General features: G+C 57.7%; 1 protein-coding gene across 1 annotated transcript in view; it reads left to right on the forward strand.

Annotated features, from left to right (window-relative positions):
• Nucleotides 1–21630, forward strand: part of TWIST2 (twist family bHLH transcription factor 2) — a 37753-nt gene extending 16123 nt beyond the window's left edge. Inside the window, exon 2 of the mRNA XM_036421884.2 lies at nucleotides 20940–21630. The gene's annotated coding sequence lies outside the window, so the exon portion shown is untranslated. The remainder of the gene's footprint in view (nucleotides 1–20939) is intronic.
• The last annotated feature ends 3132 nt before the right edge of the window (nucleotides 21631–24762 follow it).

Consider the following 24762-nt stretch of genomic DNA (forward strand, 5'->3'; position numbering starts at 1 on the left):
TCTGCCAGAGGTGGGGTGTAAGGGGAGAGAGAGAGGGAGGGAGGGAGAGAGAGAGAGAGAGAGAGAGAGAGAGAGAGAGAGAGAGAGAGAGAGAGAGAGAGAGAGAGAGAGGGAGAGAGAGGGAGAGAGAGGGAGAATATGAATGAGAATGGCCATAAATCTAGCAGGGGGCAGAGATACATCTGAATCAGGGGGCAGAGATCCATCTGAATCTGGGCAGGGGTGTGTGTTTTGGGGAATGAAATGCTTTGCACTGTGTGATGTTATACACACACACACACACACACACACACACACACACTTCTCACCAGGCTGTATGTGGTGGCTTGGGGAGTGGGGGCAGCACCTGGGAACATGGCCAACCTGAGCGAGCCCTGGATCCTCAGTCACTGTTACTCCATCACGCCATCACTCGGCTGGGCCTTGGGAGACAAAAGGTGCCATTTCCGGGGCGGGCAGCAGAGCAGCCTGGTTGTGGCTGTCGGTGAGACAGCGTGTTCTGAGCTTGGTGATTCTGCAGGACTGGGGCTCCCACGCTGGCTCCCCGGGCTTGGCAGTGAGTGATCATCACATGCGCTGAGTGATTGTCACAGGATGGTCGGGGCATATTCTGAGGGCTCAGCAAGTATTGGGGCACCCTCTGTGTGCCAGGCACAGTGCAGGAACTTATTCATTAAATCCCAAGACAGTCCAGCCACAGGGTAGGGTTATTCGCGGCCTTTTCTAGGAGGCCGGTATGGGTCTCAGAGGGCTCGACATGCATCAGGCCCAGGCCAGGTGTCCACAGGTGTCTGGGCTGGGACCCACCTTTGCCCTCCGACTCTGACATGGTGCCTCCACCTCTGCCCAGCCTCCAGGATCCTGTGATCCTGAAGAGAGAACGGTGCCCGCCCTGTGCTCCCTGAGGTTTGCAGGGTCTTTTTGGTTTGGAGACGCAGGGGATAGGGAAGGACCACATTCAATGCATGCTCTGCCCTCAGGCCCACTGGCAGGTGATGGTGGGGTGAGGTGTGGTGAGGCGTGAAGGATGGTGGTCCTGGTGGTGCAGGGACATGGGTTATGCACATGCCTGACAGCTCAGGTTGTTTCCGGCAGGAAGAGGCCAGAAAGACATGGGTGTGTGCAAAGCTCACTCAGAAAGTGAGCAGCGAGGCCTGTTTACACAGATCGGGGGAGCATTTTCAGGGAGGCGAGGACGGCTCTTAAAGAGGGCTTTCACCAGAAGCCCCGGCACAGGCCACCGTGGAGATGGCTTCCTGCTGGGAAAGAGCGGGCCGTCCGGGCTCCTACACAGGCACCAACAGCAAACACTCCAACGCAGCTGCAGCGCCCGAGGACGCCTGTGCCTCGAAGAACACAGCAGACAGAGCGGAAAGGCAACCTACCGACTGGGAGGAACGATTTGAAAACCTTGTCGCTCAGATGGGGCTCATACCCAGGAGATAGAAGGACCGTCTGCACTTAACGAAACCCCAAATAACCCGATTCACAAATGGGCCAAGGACTGGGACAGACATTTCTCCAGAGACGATCCACAGGTGGCCAACACGTGTGTGAGAAGGTGCCCAGCATCACTGACCATCAGAGAAACGCAAACGGAGCGGCAGTGAGTGGGCGCTGCACCCGTTAGGATGGCCGCTGCCACCAGACAGAACACGAGTGTGAGGAGGGTGTGGAGAAGCGAGCCCTGTGCACGGCAGGCGGGAATCTGTGTGGGGGGAAACAGTTCGGCGATTCCCTCAAAACAAGGGTAGAATTACTATGCGATCGAGCAATCCCACTTCTGGGTATAAACCAAAAAGATTGGAACTCAGAGTCTTTGGAGAGATACGTGGACACATTGTGGTCCATTCACACAATGGAGTGGTTATTCAGCCTTGAAAAGGGCGGGAATTCTGACCCAGGCTCCAGTATGGATGCCCCTGAGGCCATCACGCTGAGTGAAATAAGCCAGGCACACAAGGACACATACTGTGTGATTCCACCAATGGGCGGTGCCTAGAGAAGTCAGATTCAGAGACAGGCTGGGTCAGGGAGAAGGGGGAGTGGTACAGATGTTTGGTTTTGTAAAATGAAGAGAGTTTTGGAGATTGATGCACAAAAAGGTGAATATTGACACTATAGAACTGCACCATTAGCAAGGGTAAAGATGGTGAATTCTGTGCTGTGCGTGTCTTGCCATTTAAAAATGTTCGGGTGTTCTTAAACCTCCTGACCCAGAGAGGTCTGTCTGCACTAACTGGAAGAGGAACAACGTGAGCAGCCTGTCCCCACCACGGGTCCTGCCTGCCCCAAGCCAGTGGTGTCGCATCCTCCTGAAGACCCTTCCTGGGGTCCTGGGTCAGTTCTGCCAGTACAGGGTGAACTTTTGGGCCCGTAAACTTGGAGGTTGGCCCAGGCATGGGCCATTCTGGTGCTCATTTGACCTTAATCCCAAGGAGGTGGGAGTTCTCTCTGCCGGGATGGGATGTGTATACAGCCCTGAGTATGCTGGGTTCCCAGCACCTGCTGACGGGATATGATGCTCACACATTTCAGAGAGGAGGCTGAGGCCAAGCCCTGGCGCCCGTGTGCCTCTTTGTGTTTGCCTGTATTTAGATTTCATGACTTTTTGGCCAATCCTATGGAGGGAAGGAGGATGCTCTCTCTTTTCTAAGAACTGGGTAAAATGCCTATTAATCTGATGAAGATATGAGTCTTCAAGGTCATTCAAACTGAAGGCTTCGGGACTGTGAATTTCGTTTCCGGAGCTGAGTTATGGAGCAGCACGTGCCTGGGGGAGGGGAGGGTGTCCTCGCAGGGAGGCGGGCACACAGGAGAGGCCCAGGCTGGCTGGACAGATGGCCAGTGGTTCCCAGGCAGCAGACGGACATTGTGGAGGTCCTGGGTGTGCGGCCCGAAGCCCACACTCCGTGGGGTTCAAGTCGTTGGTGTTGTGCGTGCGCTGGAAGCCTGGGCTTGTCCTCCTAGTCGGCTGCCCGGTCTCCAAGCCCTTGCTGGGAATGAGGATGCCGTGTGCATGGGCTCAAACCTGCTGGAAACTCACAAGCGCGCCGATCCACATTTCTTCACGGGAAAGGAATGATTCACTTGTGTTCTACATCAAATTGAGATGAGGTCCATGTCTTGGAAACGTTAGGGACAGGTCCTGGAGACTCCAGGCCGAGGCAGGATGGCGATGGGTGGGTCTTCTTCCCAAATTAATGGGCCCCGAGGCCAGTAACCAGGGGATTAGCCGCTACCATTTTTCCAGGAAAACGCAGCAACTTGGGGAGCACAACTGCCCAGACTCTTTCATTAAAATCTGTGTGTTCCTAAGTCCAGAAAATGGAAACCTGATTTGCTTACAAGTCTGGACTCTCCTGCTGTTTACCTTAATTGCACAGGCAGGAGTCTCCCTCAGGCTCATGTTCCTGGGCTCACACGGTCCAATGTAGTCACTCGGTATTCCTCTTTTGCGAAGGAATGGGGGAGATGTAAGGATGCGAGCCCAGGGCTTCTACAGGGAAGGCTGAGCTTCTCCGATGGGGTGTGGTGGTTACACCATAGCCCACGGGCATCTTCCCTGTTCCATGGCAGTCCCCACCGACCCCCGCCCCAGTCCATTTCCAACAGCCAGGGCATTTGTCTAAGGACCAAACCGTGGCCCTTCGGTCCTCTCCTGAAGAACCTACAGAGGTTCCTCTCCCCATGAGGCTGAGGTGAGCATCCTTTAAATGCCCTCAGGTGGGCAGGTTGCTTGCCCTGGGCTCCCATAGCACCAGGTTCAAGTGAGCCTGCAGGAGTGGGAGTCTGTGTCTCTCTCGCCCCCGCACACTGAACCCCTCTCTGTGGAGCACCTGTCCTCACCCCTGGAAAACCTGTCTGGAATTCAAGAAGGAACTGAAATGAAGGAAAGATGGCAGAGTGGGTTTGTTTCCTCTAACTACCAGAAGACTCGGGAAACAATGCAGAAAATGTGAGCCACATCTGTGGCTTTCCCCCCTCTCAAATGCTTTCAGACCTTGGTTCAACCCTGGTCCGGATGGGACATCTGGAGACCGTCACTGTCGCGGGCTGCAGGGGACCAAGCTCTGACTCTGCTCTGGGTGGGACACGGTGGACACTTGGACCCTGAGAGAGCCCTGAGGACAGAGGAGAGGGAAGGACCAGCTGCAGGTCTTAGCAAATAGGAAGGCCACTTCCTAGACTCCCTGACAGTGCCACCCACTGTAATAGACCCCTCTCTGTGCCTGCAGCGGCCTCCTCCGTGGGGAACATTTATTTACCCAAAGAGCAAAGAAGGGAAAGTGAGGCCTCTGATACAGCCAAGCATTCTGTATCCACGTGGCTGGTGCTTGGCTGTGAGGAAACCGCAGAACTGCGCAGCACCTGGAAGCAGGGGGTGGTGGGCTGGCAGCGAGCTGGACCTTCACGAACACACGGGCGCCGAGAAAATGCCTTGAACTTTGGTCCCCTGGCCCGGGTCCCTGGAAGGCCGTCAATCAGGTCAGACAAATTCCCCTGGTGTTGGTGATAGTCACTCGGTCCAGTTTCTGGGGGGTCACAGACTTCTCCCCTGCCCCCCAAGTACCAAAATAAATAAATAAATAGGCGGAAAGGTTAGCTCCAGAGCCTTGGCAGAGACCCCTGGAATCACGTAGCCCTATCCTGAGTGAGCGTTTACTTCAGGAGATTCTGATGCAACAGAGGAAAATAAATGAGACCAGGAAACCTGTTTCTGGTGGGGCTTCCCCATCTGGCAGGGCTGCAGCAGGGCACCAGGGTGCAGGGGTGGAGGCTGAGGCCCCCAGGCAGGCCAGGGTCAACTCCTCGCCCACTTAGTACCTATGGGCTCAGGGCCAGCAGCCGGCCTCTGCCTCTGCCCTGCCTGGGATGGGTATGGGAGGGTCACCAGTGCCACCCAGGAGGTGCAGCAGCAGCTGAGCCCTTGCCATATGGAAATTAGGTCGGGCACCCAGGCAGCCTCTGCAGGGGCTCAGGGGGCTCCCCATGGCTCATAGCTTGCCTTATGTAAGAGTTTTGAAGTCAGGCAGAGCAAAGCCTAGGAAAAAGTGACTACAGTGTTTCAGGAACTGCCTGCTGGAGCGACCTGAGGCCCCAAGGCTGTGCTGTCTGTGATGCTCTCTTCTTTTGAGGGCCATCTGGGCAAGTAATTTGCCCCCCTGGGTATCACCCCCCCTTCCCTTTGGGGATAGTCCCAACACAATGGAACCAGGTCAGAGAAAAGAAAACCTCTCCGAGTACTTGTCATAGTTATGATCCCAAAGCCTGTTGACGTTAAAAAACAAAACAAAAACAAAAACAGATCCATTTCCTAGGAACTTAGATCAAATTCTAAGTAAAGTATAAAAAGAATAAATAAATTCAGCCATGTTTCAGAAGCATAGGCACACGCAAGGAGGTTTTATTATGGGTGACAAGAGGAGCTTAGCATCCAGGTACCTGGGCCAGGGTTTTGACACTCTGGCAACGTGCACCAAGCGTTAACATTATTCATAATCTTCTCCTGAATTATGCAACTTAGTTCACCCACCATTGAAACGGAAAATAAACATAAGCATCTCGGCAGATGCTGAAAACACCTGGCCACGCCCCTTTATCGGAGCCCACCTGACACTGTGGACAGCCCCAGTTGCCTTTTGGAATCACACGTACACTTCAGTGGCCCCCAATGTTCTAGTCTAGCGCTAAATGGCAACGAGACTACAAACGGATTGCAGAGCATCATGGGAACAAGGAGTGGGGCCTCGGAGCTGGCTCAGCCATGGGACCTGTGGTCTCCCCCCTGTCCCTCTGGGGATCCTGGCCTGCAGGGACGTGGCACCCCCTGTCTGGGATGCCGGCAGTGCGGGTGGCAGCTTGATCTGTTTTCCAGGTGAAGTCGCAGTCCCAGGTGATGTGGAGTTTGTTCCTTTCGAAGGGAACCGTGTCTCCGGGGCAATAGTGACTACCAGGTTTAACGTGCCCGAGGCCCGGGCCCCAGAGGCGGAGGCAGGTGTAGTGGAGAGAAAGGGCACTGGGCCTCCCACGTGGAAACCCCGTTACGGTGTCCTTACAGCACCGACCGCCGTTAGGAGCCGACTTTCCCTTTCAATGTTTCATTTACATGCTCACCTTGGAGGCTACGGTGAGAATTCACCTACTACACACGCCAAGTGAAGGCACGTCGTCCCGCAGGAGAGCTGAGACACCCAGGGAATGAGAGTGAGGCCGTGATTAGGGCAGAATCCTCACCGTGTGACAGCGAGTGGCAGTGTGTGGCAGAGGTGGGAGGGTCGCCGTCCTGGGCGGGCACACTCCTTCCCAGCTCCCTCCTGCGGAGTCTGTGCGCTCCCCTCAGGCTGGGAGCATATGCAGTTCACGTCCTCTGTTGAGACCAGCAGTCAGGGCTCTTCGGGACTGAGGGTGGGGGGACACAGGGCATCAGAAAGGGTTGCTGGTTTACCAGGTGACATCTCTGCAGATGCCCTGGACTGTCCAGGTTTGTTTCTGTCCTCCGATCCTCATTACTCACAGTGCCCCTTCTGGCTCAAAAGTGTCTCTTTGGATTCTGCATCATGTGGTCTCCTAGCCAGCATAAGCAGGCGCACATGCGCCCACACACACACACACACATAGGCACGGCCATTCTCCACAGGGGAGGGGAGCATTAGCAGTCAGCACCCCTGGAGTTTTTCTCTCTCTGCCCTGCCATCCTCCCCATCCACGTGCCCAGCTAGGGAGGCCTGTGCTGAAAATCACTCCCTGTGACTCTCATGGGCTGTGGACATGCCATAGCCCTGTGGCCTGGGCCCCCGTCGGCAGTGCCTGTGGGAGGCACACTGGACTCGGAGAGGGGCTGAGGGTCAGGTAGGGCTTCCTAAGGCAGGTGACACTCGACCAAGCACTGGAGGTAAGAGACCGTTCCCCACGGAGGGAGGAGCAGTGACGACCTTGAATGTGGCTCTTGTTGGTGGAGGGCCTGCTAGTGGCCACAGAGGTCTCCACGTTGGAGACAGACTGGTGACTCAAGGCCCTGGGGTAGGGCGTGCAGTCCTCCAGGAGGGCGTGTGCCCCGTGGGCAAGCAGCCTCTGACTTTGATCAGAGCCTGGGGCCACCAGCATGCTAGGGCGTGGGGAGAAAGGGTTCATCACTGTTGTCATTAATAAAATTATTATTAATCAGATGAGCAGTGGGCACTGCTGTCACCTCTTTCCAGTGAGCCCTGGCTGAGTGTGTGTATGTCATCTAATAGGGGGTTCTTGGAGAGCAGAGTGAGTCCCATACCCCCGCTCATTCATTCATTCATTCATTCATGCGCTCAGGCACAGCGACCTGGACTCCAGCAGCAAGGAGAATTCCTGGCCGGCTTCTGCCAGGGCTGCACTCTGTCCCTGAGCTGGGCGGCTCCCTCTCCCGGAAGTGAGTGTGCCCCATCTCAGCCGAGTACCCTCAGCAGCGAGGTCTGAGCACAGCCCGTCTGCACCCTGTGCAAGCAGCAGGGGAGTTGTGCGTCTGTGAGGTGTATGTAAGAGAATGCTTGCTGGGGAGCCTCCCAGCTCCCGGCACACAGGGAGAAGGAGGGGGTAACACCCACCATCCACATAAACACACACGCACAGTCTTGCTTAGGGGCACACAGCAAGTCAGGATGTAAGCCCAGGCCCAGCTCCGAGTCTCGGTTCACACACCAAGCCTCAATGCTTCCCTTTCCCGTGCAGCGGCCGCCCAGGTCCCCCAAGCCCACAGGCACTGTCTTGAGGAGCTCAGCAGCTCAGTGCCTCTGAGAGTGGGAGCCCGGGCCTTGCTCCGGCCGGCGCCTCCGTGGCCTCCTCCCCGGGGGTAACCGGGATGGCAGCTGTATTGCACATCAGCTCTCCACGTCCGTGCTGGGGCTGAGCAGAAACGCAGGCGCCGTGTCCTCCCGGTGCCAGTGTGCCCGCCTCGCATGTGCGAATTTAATTTGGGCTAACGCTGACTCACGTTATTACAATTTCAGAGCCGCTCGGTCCAGTCTCCGATTGGTCTTCGGAGACGGAAGCCATCGGCACTTCAGCTCAGCTTCCTCCTTGCTCAGGCCTCTGGCCACGGAGTTAATGATCTGTGAAAACACTTAAGTTCATGAGGAAAGCTCCTTGAAAGGAGCAAATTAGTTTGTCACTCACACATCCATCTTGTCCCGTGGTGAGGGAGCTGGCTGGGAGCGTGTGCTTGAGCCCTGTGCGGGATAACTCCATTCCAGGGCTCCACTGAGACCAACGCTTCTCTCTGCAAAGCAGAGGATACGTTCGGAGGAGCCCTTCAGATGCCCGTGACCGTCCTGGCTGCTCAGAGCCAGGGCAGCAGCGACGGCAGCTCAGGGACAGGTAGACCCGGTCCAGGTGTGCGCCCAGATGGGCAGAGCTCTGCCGAGAGCCAGGCTCCCAGGTGCCAAATGCCTGTGCCCTGCTGGGCGGGAAGGCAGCTCCTGACATCTTTACCTCATGTGTGACCGGCCATGGGCGCTGGGGTGGTCCTGCAAGTGCAGCCCCAGGAGCAGAGCCCGAGACGTGTGAGCAGAACGTCTATCCGTCAGAGCTGCCCCGAGTGCACACGGTCGTCCCATCCTGAGACATTGAACCCCAAGGCTGGACCCCCTCTGGTCAGCATGGCCCCAGAGGGAAGGGACAGGAGGGCTTCTGCCGGGATGGACATGACCATGTCCCCCCATGGCCCTCCCACCTCCGTGTTCCTGCTGGTTCTCCTGGAGGCCCCAGCCAGGCTTGTGCGTGTTGGACCTCCCTTTTATGCTCTGTCCTCCCTCCTGCGCTCCGGAGGGGCCTCGGAGGAAGCACAGCGGCTGTGGGAGCCTGGTCTGTTACGAGAACGGGTCTGGAGACTGTTTCCTCCGTGGTATCCCCTGTGAAGCTCGAGACCCGGAGCACCGTGGGCCGGCACAGCCCTGCCTCGGTGGAGACGGGGCCTTCGCCACGTTACTCATTTTAAAACTCTTTGCTGATTTGAAATCCACTCGAGCTCGTTTCTGCAGCTGCTACTCTCCGAGGAGCGGGGCTGGCTCACGACATTAAGCAGGAAAAAATAAGGAGAGAAACATACGGAGGGAGAAGGGACAGGACGCAGCAGCTGAGGGAGCAGAGGGGCCAGCCCGCCCTCTGCCCCTCAGCGGTCTTCACAGCTGGGAGGAGGAGGAGGAGGAGGAGGAGGAGGAGGAGGAGGAGGAGGAGGAGGACTTCGAAGACGGAGCAGGGACAGCATCCAGCACCAGAGCGGAAGAGTTTTCTGGAAGTCTGGCCAGGGAGGAGCCGAGCGCACAGAGGGTGGGATGAGCTGTGTCCCAGCTCCAGGCGACAGAGAGGCCTGTGATGAGGAGACTGCCTCCTGGGAAGGGAGGCGGCTTTCAGGAATGCAGAGCTACGAGGTTCTGGGCGTTGGTTTCCCAGCTCAGGACCGCGGCCCTCCCCTGCTTGGGATTTGCAAAAGCCTTCAGGAACTGAGGCCCATAAGAGCCACTCGGTGAGGCCAGGAGCAGAGAGAAGTTCGGTTTCAGTCTGTCGCAGGGGGGGAGGCATTAACCACTGGCGGCCCTCCCTGGGGTCGGTCTGAATACCTTCCAGCCTTCTGTTCCCTTCAGAACTCTCTCCAACAAAGCAGGCCCTTCCCACGAAGGACTGAGGACACACGGTGCCGGGCATGTCCTGGGGAAACGGGTCTCACATCTTTCCCCGGTTCTTGAAGATTTGTCAGATGCCAGCTGCACCCCAGACAGAAGGTGTGGGCGAGCTCTCAGATCTTGGGATTCTAAAAAGTTATGAGCCCCCACCCCTCCCCAAGACCATGGAGACCCCTGAGCCCTGTCCCCCACTTCTCCCTGGGAGAGTCCAGTTTGAGGAGGAGCCGTGACCAAGATCACTCAGCCAGCAGGTGGCACAGGGACTTATTAACCTGGCCTGAAGGCACCTGTCTCAGCCAAGAGCCTCACACTGGAGGGCAGGTTCTCAAAGTGGAGTCCTGAAGGTGCTCCCCTCCTTTGCCTGGCCACGCCTCAGGTGTCCAGATGGAGCCCCCAGGCAGGGGTGAGATCAGTGAACAGGCTCACACCTGCCACCAGGCAGGGCTGAGGGTGGAGGGTGTGCACAGCACCTGGTCCCTGCCTGGGTGCTGAGACGTGAGACAAGGCTGAGGTCGATTGGAGCATGACCTGTATTAGAGCTGGAGACTGAGATAGAGGTGCCGGTCAAGCAGACTCACGCCAGTGCTGGACCAAGTCCCCTCTCCCCAGACTTCCCCCAGATCTCCCTCCGGGGAAGATGCCAGGGCTGAGTCCAGCACACTGCTCCTCCCAAGTTCACCATCACAGCCAGGCCAGCTCCCCTGGGAGGCGTGATGCAGGCAGGGCCTTCAGCAGCTGGTCTTCTCCGTGGAGGAAGGCGTCCCTGTGTGGGGCCTTCCTGCAGAACACACATGGAGACAGGCCACCTGAGAGACTCAGCACATCCGGGGGCCGTCCTGGCCATCAGAACCTTCCTCAGCCTCCCGAGCCTCTCAGCTTTCCCCTTCCGAGCGGCGGACAGCAGAGAAGCCGTGTCCCCGTGCGGCTCCCCCGCCTTTCTGGTCTGCAGTTCGGCCTGCCAGGCAGGATGTCGGAGGGCACGCTGCTGGGTGGTAAGGTCCCTCCCCCCGGCCTTGGGCTCTCGGCCCCATCCCCGCCCTCCCAGTGCCCTGCCCAGGTCTGTTCTGTGTAGCTCAGGCAGACAGGGGGAGACTGAAAAGCTGGTCTCCTCGGGTATATTGTGCACGTTTGTCCGAGGGAAGAGCACAGCCGAGTAATGAATTTCCTACCCTGCCTCTCTGGCATCCTTAGTGTCTGTGGCGTCTAGACTGGGCACTGCCCCTCCTAGGTCTTGTGGGCTGGTGCCGGTGGAGCAGGTGAGATCCGTGTGGTGGTACTGAGGGCGATGGTAACAGCTCACCATGGAGATCACCTGGTGTCCTGCAAACCACAGGGTAAATGCCCTGCACAGCCCGGGGGGGGGGGGGGGGGTGAGGGGATGGGGGAGGCGTGTCACTGGGACGCTGCAGGGTCATTTCCAAAAGGGAGCCCTGATGCTTCCCATACCTGGGAAGTGTGTCTGTGGCCTCAGCTTACCAGTGCCTTCCCCACTAAGACACGAGTGTGAGTGGACCTTATTCCAAAGACCAGCAGGTCAGCTCCCCCGTTCACTGCCCGCCAGGACCTCCTCGGGGGTCGGAGTCCCTGCTGCTCGAGAAGGGACTTTGACCGCTGCGCCCTGTGACTATTCAAGGCCATGGCTTTACTTAGTGTTAATTATGTCTTAAGCTCAACTACTGAAATGCCTGGAACTCAAGCTACACTCCATGGGGAGCAGGTGGTTTCTTTCCGCATCCATTGTTTCACTACAGCGTTTTCACTCACGGTTCTCCAGTCCCTACTACAAGGTCTGGAGGAGAATTCAGTTTTGACTCAGATGATGCCACGGGATACAGATAACTGCCATGTAGGTGGCAATCCGTCATCCAGCCCTGGGTTCCCCCGGCTCGTAACTGGGAATGCGGGCCCGTGGATGGTTCTCTGGGCCCGGGTGTTGTGTGGGGTTGCTCCAGTCCGCCTTCTTGGTGTGGAACACCTTCAGTCCACGGGTGACGGGTGACACAGGTCAGAGGGCAGGCAGGAGGGGTGTGGGTCGCCTGTGTGGTCAGCAAGAGGCCTGCCCTCAGCCCATATTCCCAGCAGCAAGAAAGCTTCTGTGGGAGGGTTTCAGGTGATCTTCCCCGGGCGTGTGTCCCAAGCCAGTGGGGCCTCTGCCAGCCTGAGTCCTGAGTGACTGTGTGGAGCAGAAACGAGCAAGAAGAATGAGCAGACGAAAGGTGACAAGAATGTGTGTGTGGGGGTGGTGGTGGTGGTGGTGGTATATGTGTATGTATAGTCATATGTGTAACACATGGTGTTTGATATATGCACACACACGTGTACACTATGTATATAAAATACAAATACCAAGTATCCATAAACACCCAAGGCACGGCCCACCTGTCCTGCTGTGCCCACCCTGTGTTTCCTGAGTGCGCACCCAGGAATGACAGACATTTGTGGTGGAGCAGTTGCATTTTAAAGAAAACTGTTTGTATTTATATCATAAAATCAGGCCACGTGAGCTCTTTAAACTGCAGCGTAGAAGTCACCCAAACCCAGTGAAGTCTGTCAGTATGGCACAGAGCAGGGTCTGGTCCTGCTCCCACCGGCAGCCACACTGCTGATGGCTGCTGAGCCTGAGTGTTCACTGCTGACTCCCTAACGCTGAGTGAGCACCTCCCTTGTGCAGGTCCCCTCTTGCCTGCCGGGCAGCGAGGACCAGCCCATCTCATAGATGAGAGAAGGACCAGCAGTGGCTCAGACACTGGCCACAGATCTGCAAGATGTCCCAGCATCTGGCCAGGGCATCAGCCCCTGCAGCAAAGCCTGGAGCCGGCACATGTCAGCACCTCCTGGCATGACACCTGCCCCCGGGGAACGGTTTGTTTGTTTTCAGAGGCGTTGCTCCCACAGTCCTCAGCGGGGAGGAGCTGAGAGCCCATGAGTCACAGGCCGGTGACACAGATGAGTCCCCCCGCAAGCCACGCGGCCTGGGAGAGGTCCCCCCGGGCTCCTGTGGAATGTGAGTTCGCACATCACTCCTCAGCATGCCCCTTTCTGTAAGAACTCGCTGTTTAGGAAACACTCAGTGATTCAGGTGTTGTTGTTTTTTCTATTATTCAAAAACAATTGAATACAAAATAAATTCCATAAGATTCTTTTAAATAAAATGTAATTTGCAAATGTGGGGTTTTAACCCAGGAATATTGAACCTTTTTAAATTGAGCAAAAACGAGCACAGTTCTGTCTCTTTACTTGGTCCTGGGGCTGCGCCTGCGCCTGCCGTCTAGGGCGAGAGTATTACCCTAAACTCTCGAGTGGCGGTCACAGCTGAGGGGAGTCCAGGGAGCATCTGCACCCGGGGACCCGCCCTCCCCAGATGAAGCCATTCAGCCCATCGGAGTCAGGCCAGCAGGCCAGCGGAGTCCTCTCCGATGCCACAGCACAGGCTCACACACAGGCAGGGGACACGCGTGCAGAGGGAGGAGGTCACTGGTGCCGCAGCCCACCTCCTCACAGATCCTGCTAGATTCAGTGCAGACAAAGGATGCGCTCGGTTTGCTTGCATTTGTGTCTCATGAAATTAGAAGCTCCAATCTCCAAAGCAAGATGCTGGGAGGTACAAGTTCCTTTTGGGGAAGCATCTGATGGACATTCCTTCGGGGAGAAAATATCTAACCCATTTTCCAGAGGCGACACCAGCCCCCTCTGCTTTAAGGTGAGCATGGTTCACCCAATCGTCAGAGGGCAGGGACTTCTGGGAGGCCCCCACGGTTGACGGGGTCTCCCTGTTAACACCACAGGGGGCCTTCCTGCTGTGGAGTCTTGCCTGTAGGCCAGGGGGCACCTCTGCAGCATTCTTCTCAGTAACAACTCGGGTCTCACTAGCATAACTGTGCAGGTCTGGAGGCTGGCCTCGACTTCTGTGTCTGCTGTCCGCGAGCCCTGGGGACTCCCAGGTGTTTGAGGTCCTCTGGGGGCTGAGTTGGTGGGTGAGGGAGCAGTCTTCAGACACCCTTCCCCTGGCTGATCTAGGACCACCTCGCCCCGCCCGCAGGAAGGAGGGCCAGAGAAAAGACAAGATGGGAGTTCAAAGTTTGGGGCTCGGCTTGGCTGGCTGATGGCTTCTCGCCGTGGGAGTGCTGGGGCCTGGAGGAGAGGTGCCTGCACGCTTCCCGGAAGGAATGGCCCATCCTGGAAGCCTCACTGTCCTCAGAGTCTGTGCTGCCTCTCCCTCTCCACATCGGCCCTAGACAGCCGGCGTGCTTGTTCACTGGAGCTCATCAGGGTGTCCTCTGTCTGAATCAGCAGGAGAATCAGACTAAGGTGTCTCTAGTGCAAGGGTGGGAGGGGGGACCGCTGAAATTTACCAGCAAGGTTTGTTCATGGGCCATTTGTCCATTCCTCTTCCGCTGGCCTGTCAATTCAATCATTTCTCCATTCTTCTGCAGCTCTTGTTGGTCATCATGCCCATTCTGACTTACGTCCTCAGGTGGAGGGTGTCCCCTGTGCCCTTGGCGCCCATCCTCAGACTTGCACCGCTGCCCTCGGGACCCCAGGGCCGTGGCTCCAAATGAGCACCTGCCAGGCCACCACCAGGATAGCTGGTCCTTTCCTGGCCGGGACACTGACTACCCGCCTGTTGGGCAGGGTCGTTCTTTCATCCAGTCATGTTCCTTGGAGCCAATTTTACCGGAACTGGGCAGAGCCTGAGTGCGAGATAGCTGATTGCTATGTATGACATGTTTCCCAACGGAGAACAGTCTTAGTCACAAGTTTGAGAGTATGAATGGGCTGAAAGTAACAATCCAGAGCTTGGGAAGGATGGGCCTGGTCCTTATTGCCAAAGGGGTGGGCTGGCCAAGCCCCCAGCCACCCAAGAGCTGGGGTATCGCAGTGCCTAGAAGCAGACCCTCCACCACACCAGGGCCCATGGCGCTGCTGGCTTTTCTAAACCAACCACGCCTCAAGCGCCTGCTGCCACCAGGATTCCCAGGGATCTCTGGGGCTGGGAAGTGGATCCTGGCAGGATTCTTTCCAAAGCTCGGTCAGGTGTCTGCATTCTTCTGAATATGCATGGACATACGCAAATATTCCAGAAGTAGCGTGTTTTATCTGGGTCATTCGAACAAAGGAGTGCCTCCTCAAATAGAGGCAGGTGTAGTTGTTTCTGTAAGCCGTTTTGAATTGTAAAACATGCTTACCTTTTTGAGGCTCCTTTCGGGAACTAAAGCTGGAGGCCTTGATGGAGTGCTGGTCCTCAGAGCACTGCAGAGAACAATTTCCTACTCCCTTTCCATCGTTCACAGGAAATGGTCTCAGAGCGGTCCTTCCACACATTGCAGACTCTGTGCCCCCAGGAGAGATGGGTGGCCTGCTTCAGACCAGGGGCCTGGGGCTAATGCCCATCTCGTTGCCCCCTGCTGTGTTGCCGAGAAGCCTGCCCCTCCCCGAGCTTGGTGTGTCCTTGCTGAACATGAGGGAGGTGAGGGTGCCTCCTGCAGGAGGTTTTGGAGAGCCTGCAGTGAATCCCGTATAAAGCCCATGGGGCCTGGCACGCAGGGTGGGAGGCGTGGGCCACCATCAGTCCCAGCTCCTGGCACCCTCGCTGTCTCTCCGTACGTACGGAAGACTGTTCCCGAGGGGCCCAGGCCTTCCGGATGCAGCCCGGAGACTCCTCATTGCCCAGTCCAGGTCCTGTCTGTCCTCTCTGAGGGCGGTCCTCCCTCCAGCAGGGGGCACTGCCAGCCAGCTCTGCAAGTGCCCCTCCACTGACTGTAGGTAGCCTTCCCAACATCCTCTTCCTCTGGTGCCCCTGAATGTCTCTACCCCCAGTTCTGCCGGGGGGAAGGGGGGGAGAAGAGGAACAGTGGCAGTATATCAGTCTCCCTCACAAGCTGCCTCTGAAGCCTCGCCCTCCTCTGGGGCCTGCGCTGTGCATCCTGCTGCTGGCATCCTGAAAACACTGACAACCCGCCCCGCCAGCAAGGCTCTTGTTATGCCCCCCAAAGCACCTTCTCTCTTGTCCCTTTCTGTTCCTGGGGTCACGACCCCTGCGTTGCCCCAGCCGGGCCCCTCGGCCACTGCAGCTGATCCTCCAGCATGCTGTTGCCTTCCTGAGGCCCTCGGCCCCTTTCTCCTGGACCTCAGCCGGGGCCGCCCTGCCCAAGGCCCACGGGTCCTCGGCCCCCTGGTGGCCCTGGGTGCGCCCACAGCTATCTCTGCAGAGCAGCCCCGAGCCGGCCAGAGCCCCTCCCTCTTTTCACGGCCTCGGTTGTCTTGTGGGGTCCTGCCAGGTTCTGGCTCTCCTGGGAGACAGTGCTCCCGTTACCCCCCAATCCTAACCTTCCTCCAACCCACCTTACATGTGCCCTGTGCCTCCCACCCCAGCCTGCATAGAGCTCTCCCAGCCCCTGGACACGTAACTGGTCCTCCTCTGTGCTTCTGTCATGCACCTTTCTATGCCCTCATGCGAACGTCACGTTGTGCCATAGTCACTCATGTTGATGATACACATTTTACAGCGAAATAGTCGTAGCTATTGTGAAACTTACTGTAGCATCATTAGAACACATCCCGTCCTTGTTAGGGTACGTGACTGTGACTGGGGTGAGGACAGCGCCGGCCTCGCCAACCTTGGATCTCTTGAGCCAACCCTGCTGTCCCCGAGAGCAGGGTGTCTTCTCATTTGTTTGCTGTGGCAGGTGAGGGCCCTGGCGTGGTGCTGTGTGGCGTGGCACTGTGTGGCACTGTGTGGCAGGTGCTGTGGGAGGTCAGGCCCTGGCGTGGTGCTGTGTGGCAGGTGCTGTGGGAGTGAAGACAGTCATTGGGGAGGAGGCATTCAGACCCCCCAGGGCCAGCTGACCTGTGTTCTGGGGTGACTCCACCCCAGCCTGGTGACCAGGGGTAAGTCACCACCAACTGGTCTCTGAAACCTCGTCATCCGATGGGAGGTCTTCAAAGGCACTTCCTGCGCCACCTGCTGACGTCAGCCCACAGGGTGGCTGCTTATCCCGCCCGCTGCCACCCGTGAGCTGAACGTGGAGCTGAATTTAGCGGCACCTGGAGAAGCAGCTCGCCGGTGGACGGAGTGCGGGGTTTGGAGGCCGCGTCGGGGAAGCGGCGGCTCCCCTGCCGTCTGCTTACTCAGGACTGCAGCCTCGCTATCTCGGAACCCATTTGCAGCGCCTGTGACTCACAGAGGGAGCCTGGCCCGGAGGAAGGCAGGAAGGCGGGACGCCTCGGGTGGGGCCGGGTCTCTCCAAGGCAGGGACGCTGCTCGGCACCAAGGAGAGGAGACCCTCTGGTCCCCCAGAGGCAAGCTGCCTCTCCCGGCTGTTCTCAGGCTGACTCCTCCTTGACAGACAGGCCGTCCCAGGCACAGTCAGCCTGACTCACTGAAGCCGAAGCCCAGCCCAAGGGAGAGAGAAAGAGAGAGAGAGAGAGAGAGAGAGAGAGAGAGAGAGAGAGGGAGAGAGAGAGGGAGAGAGAGACCAGCTTCCAAGTGGGTGTGAAGCTCTCCTTCCCCGCAGGGGCAAGGCCAAGATTCTGCTGCAAGCCACCAGGGAGCCATAGAAAAGCAGCCTTGGCATCGTAAACATGGCCCTTGCACACAGGACGCCTCTTTCTCACGCACGGATGGCGGGAGCTGGGGTCACGGCCTGAGCTGTGGGGCCAGGGGACAGGGACAGCCTGTCCTTGCCTGCTCTCACCCTGCCCGCCAACCCAGGCCCCGTGTGCAGGGCCCACACGGGGGCGTAGGTGGTAGGTAGGTGGGTAAGCACAGGCCAGTGGCAGAAGCAGAGGGTGCAGAGAGCTCAGGAGCTCGGTAGCGCCAGCACACATGGACACAGTTCCCAGTGGACACACCGGTGCCGGCCTCAGAGCCGCCCTCCTCAGAGTCACTAAATGCATCGGAGCCACTGGTCCTGGATACCGGTCACCTCGAAGCTGAGCAGCGCGGCAGCCTCTAGGGCGTTTCCTGCAGGCTCAGCAGGCGCCCATCACCGCGGAGTGTTCAGGGAGCTTTGTGGGTGGGATGAGGGCATCCTGCTTACCCAGCCTTTCTCGGGAAGCACTGAGGTGGGCCTGAGGAGCAATGGACAAAGGGCAAACTTTCCTACCCGGGGAGACGTAAGACAAGCAGCAACGGGCCTTGTGAGATTACTTCGTTTCTACAAGGCGCCTCCAACGGCTGTGCCCCAGCTACTTTGTCCCCGGTCCCTCCCTGGGGAAGGGGTCCCTAATCTATAAGACACTCTGGTCTCTCTCTGTGGGCCCCTGTGCCCGTTTTGAAGGAGTCAGACAGGGGCCACTGCCATGTGAGTCTCAGGCCAGCGAGGTCACGAGGCCAAGACTGCACGGCGCTGCCCATGGTGCTAAGTGCCTCTCTCTCTCTCTCTCTCTCTCTCTCTCTCTCTCTCTCTCTCTCTCTCTCTCTCTCTCTCTTTCTCTCCTGAGGATAGTTTTCCCATTGCTTTTCAGAGAGAGGGGAAGGGAGGGAAGGGAGAGAGAGAGAGAGAGAGAGAGAGAGAGAGAGAGGCATGTGAGAGACACATTGACTAGCTGCCTCCCGCACGCACCCCACTGGGGGCAGGAGTGAACCCACAACTCAGGTACATGCCCTAGACCAGGAATCAAACCCAAGATCTTTTGGTCTGAGGACCGATGCCCGAACCACTGAGAAAACTGGCCAGGGCCCGCCTGCTTCTCTTGACAGTCCAATGAAGTCCAAGGTGCTGTAACCCTTTCCTTTCTGGTCGCAGGGTCTCACCTGTACTTTCTTTTAAACGTTGTCCCTGCCTGCCTGTGTCCTAGCTGCTTCCCTGCATGTTCTTCTCCCCTGCTAGGCCTTGGGCGTGTGGCTGAGCCTTTAAATTAACAACCAATGGCATTCCTGGCGCACAGGCACAGATGCTCAGTACCTGTTGGAAAGATGGGTGGATGGGAGGAAGGGGAGAGCGATGGAGGGAGCGGGGGGACGGTATAGGAACCTGGGTGACCGGTTGGATAGGTAGATGGGTGAAGGGGTGGATGCGTGGAAAGTCTCAGAGGAAACCTTTTCCCCATAAGCCCAGCCCTGCTCCCTTTCTGGAGAATGTAATTGATGTTTCACTCCCTTGTCAGGTCCGGGGATGCGGAGTTGAGTAAGACTCTGTGTGGGGGAGGTAAAGGCTCCAGCTCATCCGCCGCCCCCTCCTGGGCTGTCAGGCAGACGGGGACACGCACACGCACACAGGGTTTCAGGTGGCTGTCTGCGCGGGAGGCGGCCTGGGCCCAGATGGTTCACATTTGTGCTGAGAGCGCTGTCCATGTCAGCAGACATGGCCGGGGTCAGGGTGACATCGAGGGGCCGGGCCCCAGGCTGTCCGTCAGGGAGAAAAACGAACCTGCCGCCCGGGCCCTGCGCCGCTGCGTGGGGCTGGCTCGGCACCTCTGGCTCTTCGCGAGCCTGCATTTCCCCGTGGAGGGCGGACAGTTCAGAGAGCAGCAACCTGGTGACGCCCGCCCACCGGGAAGGGTTCCTCCCAGGCTTCTCCGGCCCCCCACTGATTGTCTAATTACAACCACATTCTCCAGGAGCGCCCGGACTCCCTGCCCAGGGCCACTTACAAAGGCTTCAGATGCAGAGCGCTCTGAACCGGGAAAAGGCAGCGTGTGTGTGTGTGTGTGTGTGTGTGTGTGCGCGCGCGCGTGCTCTCGAGGTCTAGAGAAGATGTCTGAACCTCTTCGACTTTTGTCTTCATTCAGCAAAGGTTCTAGACCTCCCTGAGGGGGCAGTCTGGAGCTCGGGGTTCTGTGGGAGGAAGCGCACCCACCTGCTGCCCTCAGCCAAAAACATCCGGGTCAGGGTGACACTCACACTGATACACACGGACACATTCACACTGACACACTCACACTGACACACACTGACACTCACATTGACACTCACGGACACACACGGACACACTCACACTGACACACTCACACTGACACACACTGACACTCACATTGACACACTCACACTGACACACACTGACACTCATATTGACACTCAAGGACACACACGGACACACTCACACTGACACACACTGACACACACTGACACACACACACTGACACACTCACACTGACACACTGACACGCTCACAATGATACTCTCACACTGACACACTCACCCTGATACACTCACGCTGACACACACTGACACAATCACACTGACCACATTGACACACTCACACTGATACACTCACACTGACACACACTGACACACTGACCCACTTATACTGACTCACACATTCACATGGTCGCACACTGACACACTGACAGAAGCTGACGCACTCACACTGATACACTGACACACACACACACTCACAGGGACACACACTGACACACTGATACACATTGACACTGACACACTGACACACTCATTGACACATTCACACACAGACACACATACTCATACAATGATACATTCACACTGACACACACACACACACACACACACTCACATTCACACACTCACACACGCACCGCTGAGGCGTCGCCCGTCACCATATCTTTACACATCTCCTCCTAGGACCTGGGGTGCCTCTCCTTGACTTCTTGCCCTGCCACCTCTCTCCCCAGCAAACTCCTCAGAAAGGTCTGTCTCCCTCCTCTGCCCCCCGCCCCCAACCTAGCCACTCTGCAGACCTGTGGGTACTTAGATCCTCTGGGTGAGGGCATGCACACCTCGCATTGGGTCACCCCGAGCCAGCGTGGCCCCGTGCAGAGAGGGCCTCAGGATCCCCATGAATGGGCCGCCTCCTTTGGGGTCTTGCGTGTGTCCCAGTCCCAGAATGAGTGCCGTGTACTCCAGCCTGAGGGTGGGCACTTCACCCCAGAGGGCTCACAGGCCAGGCTTGGAGGACCCCTACTAAGCTCAGGCCCCGGGAGCAATGATGGTACACAGCAGGGTTGGACACAGGCTGGCTGGACTGGGTGGTCAGCCTGCAGCCCCCAACAGCAGGCGACAGGCCAGGGGCCACAGTCATCTCACCTCCCCCTCGCCTCCCCCTCACTGGCTGGCCCACCTCACAGTCTCACGTCGTCGGGGAGCCTGCAGAGCCTGCAGGGGAGAACCCTTCAGTGGGTGCAGGAGCTGAGGCTGTTGGTGGGAGACAGTGCTTGGCCTGGGCCCCTGGTGCAGGTCAGCAGTTTGCAGATGCCTGGTGGCCCTAACTAGGCATAGGTGTGTCCCGTCCTGTCCGGGCCCCTCAGTGGGAGATAGGAACCGAGGGAGGTGATGGTGTCTCACTCGCCCTCCTCCTTGTCTTCCAGACTGTCCGTGGGGCTGAGGTGCCTGAGGAATGGGGATGCGTCCAAGCCTGGAATTCTGAAACCTGAACAACCTCAAGGAAGCCGCCCACTCTCCTCTCCAGCAAGGCCCCAGACAAGGGGCCGGCGACAGCGCCGGACGAAGACCCGCCCGGCACCCTCTGCCCCAGAGACGGTCCCACAGAGCAAGTGGCACTCACGGTCCTTCTTGCCGGTGACGTGCTCACTGTCACCTTTGCCATGTTTGGATTTTTCTTCTTGGTTGTTTTTTTTGGGGCGGGAGGGGGTATGTTTTTCTGGAGACCTCTAGAGTCAGGAACACATTTATGAGGATTTGGATTTTGGATTTGTATTTCCCTCCGAGTACCTTTGTGTAATGTATATTTTTTTAATAAAACAGAAATGTACCCCTGTACCCTTCGATCGAAACTGGGCCGAGGCTCTCAGAGAGAGACCCTGCGCCCGCCCCGCCCTGCATGCCGTTCCCAGCAACCTGGAGCTCCGCCCCCTGCTCCTTCTCTCTCCACCATTCGCTCAGTAACCAGTTTTTTATATTTTCCGTTTCAGTGTATATGTTGCTTATTTGTTTTATTTATTGAGATATTTTTAACAAGCTCAGTGACTGCAACGTGGCTGTGTATGCTCCCCCCTCCCACTCTCTGCCCTGAACAATAAAGACGCCAGCAGCCCTGGTCTTCCGTCTGTTCTCTGCTCTTCCTCCGCCTCGCAGCCCGGGAAACGGCCCGAGACAGTTCCCACAGAAATGACCGTCGTCTCACTTTACAAGGGACAAGAAAGGATGTGAGACATTTGATGCCACACATGTCCGAGTGTTTTCTAGGAACTTCCATCTCTGTGTGGCTGAGAGTGTTCACAGACGCGGGCCTGGGCGGGCAGGGAAGATAGGCCTCAGCCCCTCCCAGGTGCCCACCTTCTCAGCCCCACCCCAGCCTCAGAGCTAGAGAGTGTGCTCCCAGGCCATTTCCTGTTCCTCAGACCACACGCTCCTGCCCGTGTCCCATCCCTGCTGCCCAGGGCCAGCACTAGCCAATGCCAGCTCCTCAAAGCTGACACCACCCGGCCCAGGTGGGATTCCCGGGTCCCAGACAGGACATTCATGCTGCTCCTTCCCACTTCTCCCTGTGGGTCACTGTCTGTTCTGAACACTCCCAGCCCCAGTACCTGCATGCACAGCTGGGTGAGGGGAAGGCGGGCACACCTGTATATGCAGGTATGTTCAGGGTGGAGCCTTGGCCCAGAAACCCAGCAGGCCAACCATCTGCCAAGGGCCACGATGGAGCCAGTGGCTGGGGCCTGGGGAAGGGGCAGACACATTTCCATGAGGGGTGGGAGTCCCTCGTTCCACCTGCTGGCCTCCTGACCATGTGTGTGGGCACCAGTGGGGTTGTGGTGGCCCCAGGTTGAAGGCTTCCAGCTGGGGAACTGCGTGTCACCAGGTCACACTGTGAGCCAGAGCAGTGGGGGAGGGAAGGGGCATGGGGGGGAGGGGCTGTGCAAGGTCACACAGACCCCGCCAGCTTCCAGACAGGACTCTGGGAGGGATGTCTCTGGCAGGACTGTGCTGGCCTGTGACCACCTCGTTCCCTGGTCCTCCTCCTCCCTGGCTCACCGAAGGGCAGGAACTCCAGAAACACCAGCTTCCATCGTCTAGCTGCTCCCAGGAGGGACCCTGATGCAGCCCAGCTTCCCCGGGGCCAATGCCACCCTGATGGTTCCTCTGCACCTGGCCAGGCCCGGTTGCTGCACACGAGCCCAGCCCACCTGCACACAGCAAGTGAGTGGGCATGGGCACACATGCAATGCATACATATACACACACACATGCATTGCACACACATATATACTGAGTGGCCAGATTATTATGATCCTTATATTAGGGACCCAGTGCATGAATTTGTGCATTGTGGGGTCTGGCCAGCCTGGCCAGGGGGAGGGGACGTGGGCGGTTAGCCAGCCTGCCTACTGGTTGAACTACTGGTTGAGGGAACAATTTGCATATTGGCTTTTATTATATAGGATATACACTGAGTGGCCAGATTATTATGCATGGGTTCAGAGATCATCTGGCCACTCAGTGTACACACACATGCACACACACACCGAGCTCCCTGTGGACACCTGGGCAGCTGTGGTCTGGCAGCAAGGGGTCCCACCCTGCCCTGTGCTTTCCATCCTGCAGGGTCCTACAGAGGCCTGAGCACCTACACTGCCTTCGCCGGCAGTGATTCAAAGGAAAACAACACCAAACCTGCCACATTAAACTTCCAGACAGGGTGGTCAAAAGCTCGTGTTTCTTGATTTCCAAATTGAAAAATTCAGAGCTGGAGCTAGTCTGCCCACCAATGGCCGGCCATGGGTCCTCACTGTGGTGACCATGTCCAGTGAGCTGCCAAGGCTCAAGTCCAAGGTGAGGGGCTGTGCCGTGAGGACATCCTCCCCTGCGTGGGAGGGTCGAGTGGAGTCCAGCAGGGGACCCCGAGCCAAAGTCACGGAAAGATCTGAGCTCCTATCTGGGGACCTGGGGCACTCTTTGCCCCTAGGCCCTGTTCTCCAGCAGACACACGCACACTCCAGCAGACAGTCTCGCTCCCTCCAGCACCCACCGTGAAGACAGTCCTGGTTAGCAGTGCCACGTCTACTCTCGGCATGTTACCTCCGAGTCCTCACTGCCACACGCCCTCCTTCCTCAACCAACTCAGATATTTTCCCACTAGACATTGAAACTGCGGTCCAACGAGTGCACGTGGAAGGAGGTGGGAGCACACAGGTCGCTGGGAGCGTTTTCCGGGAGCACGGCCATCTCCGTCTGGGTCTCTGCGACCACAGGCCAAGATTACATTCCAGGAGGTGCACCGAGCACACGGCCTAGAGACGGCGCATGATGGGTGGGAGACACGGGCCCGAGGGACGAGGGTGGGAGGCAGCAGAGGGTGGAGGTGCCCGTGGAGAAGAGGAAGACAAAGGTGGAGATTTTAAGGGGCAAAATGGCCACCGTTCTAGATTTTACTGTGAAATGCGAGCCCTTTTCTTGTAATCTTGTTCACCCCTGGGCATGAATCACGCATGGGGATGTGGTTTTCCAAATTGCAAAGCTTCACAGCCCCTGGCACACACTGGCCCCCGGGAAGTTTTGTCAGCAGGGAGGTGAGCCACCAGCACCACCAGCCTCCTCTCTGGACTGGGTGCTCGGTGTAGCTTTCCATGTTGTGGTCTGGTTTCTTCTGACGAAAATCTTCTAGGCTAAGCGGTCTCCAGACATAACCCGTGGAGAAGACACAGCCTGGGCTCTGACAGGCTTGAGCCGGGAAGCCTCTCGCTGGTTTGGCGGCAGCCCAGCGCCACGAAAGAAAGAAACACGTTGGCGCTGTCCCCACCCCCACAGCTTGCTCCAAACACACCTCCCAGCCTCTCCTTCCCCACAGACAGAAGAGGCTCCACCCAGAGAGCTAGGGGCAGGGCCTCGGCACGGCACCCACCCGTGGGTGGTCGGGGACCAGGTCAGTGGCTGATCACGGGGCTCTGCGTATCTGGAGCTTCACAGCCCCTGGCAGAGCACCGGCGTCCAGCTGTGCTCTGCACCTTCCTCCTGCTGTTTTGGCATCGGCATTCGTCCACTTACTTTGTCCAGGTGTTTGGGTCTTTGCCCAGCATCTCCATGCAGCCCTGTGACCTGCTGGGAAAGATGCAGGTGGGAGCAGGTGAATGAGAGGCAGACTGAGCCCTAAAAGGTCCTTCGGGGCGGGGCCTGTCCCTCAGGGCTGCATGACCTTCGGGCAGTGGACTTGCTGACCCGGGAGAGAGGGAC

The sequence above is a fragment of the Pipistrellus kuhlii genome, unplaced genomic scaffold (genome assembly GCF_014108245.1).
Source record: "Pipistrellus kuhlii isolate mPipKuh1 unplaced genomic scaffold, mPipKuh1.p scaffold_m20_p_7, whole genome shotgun sequence".
NCBI lineage: Eukaryota > Metazoa > Chordata > Mammalia > Chiroptera > Vespertilionidae > Pipistrellus > Pipistrellus kuhlii.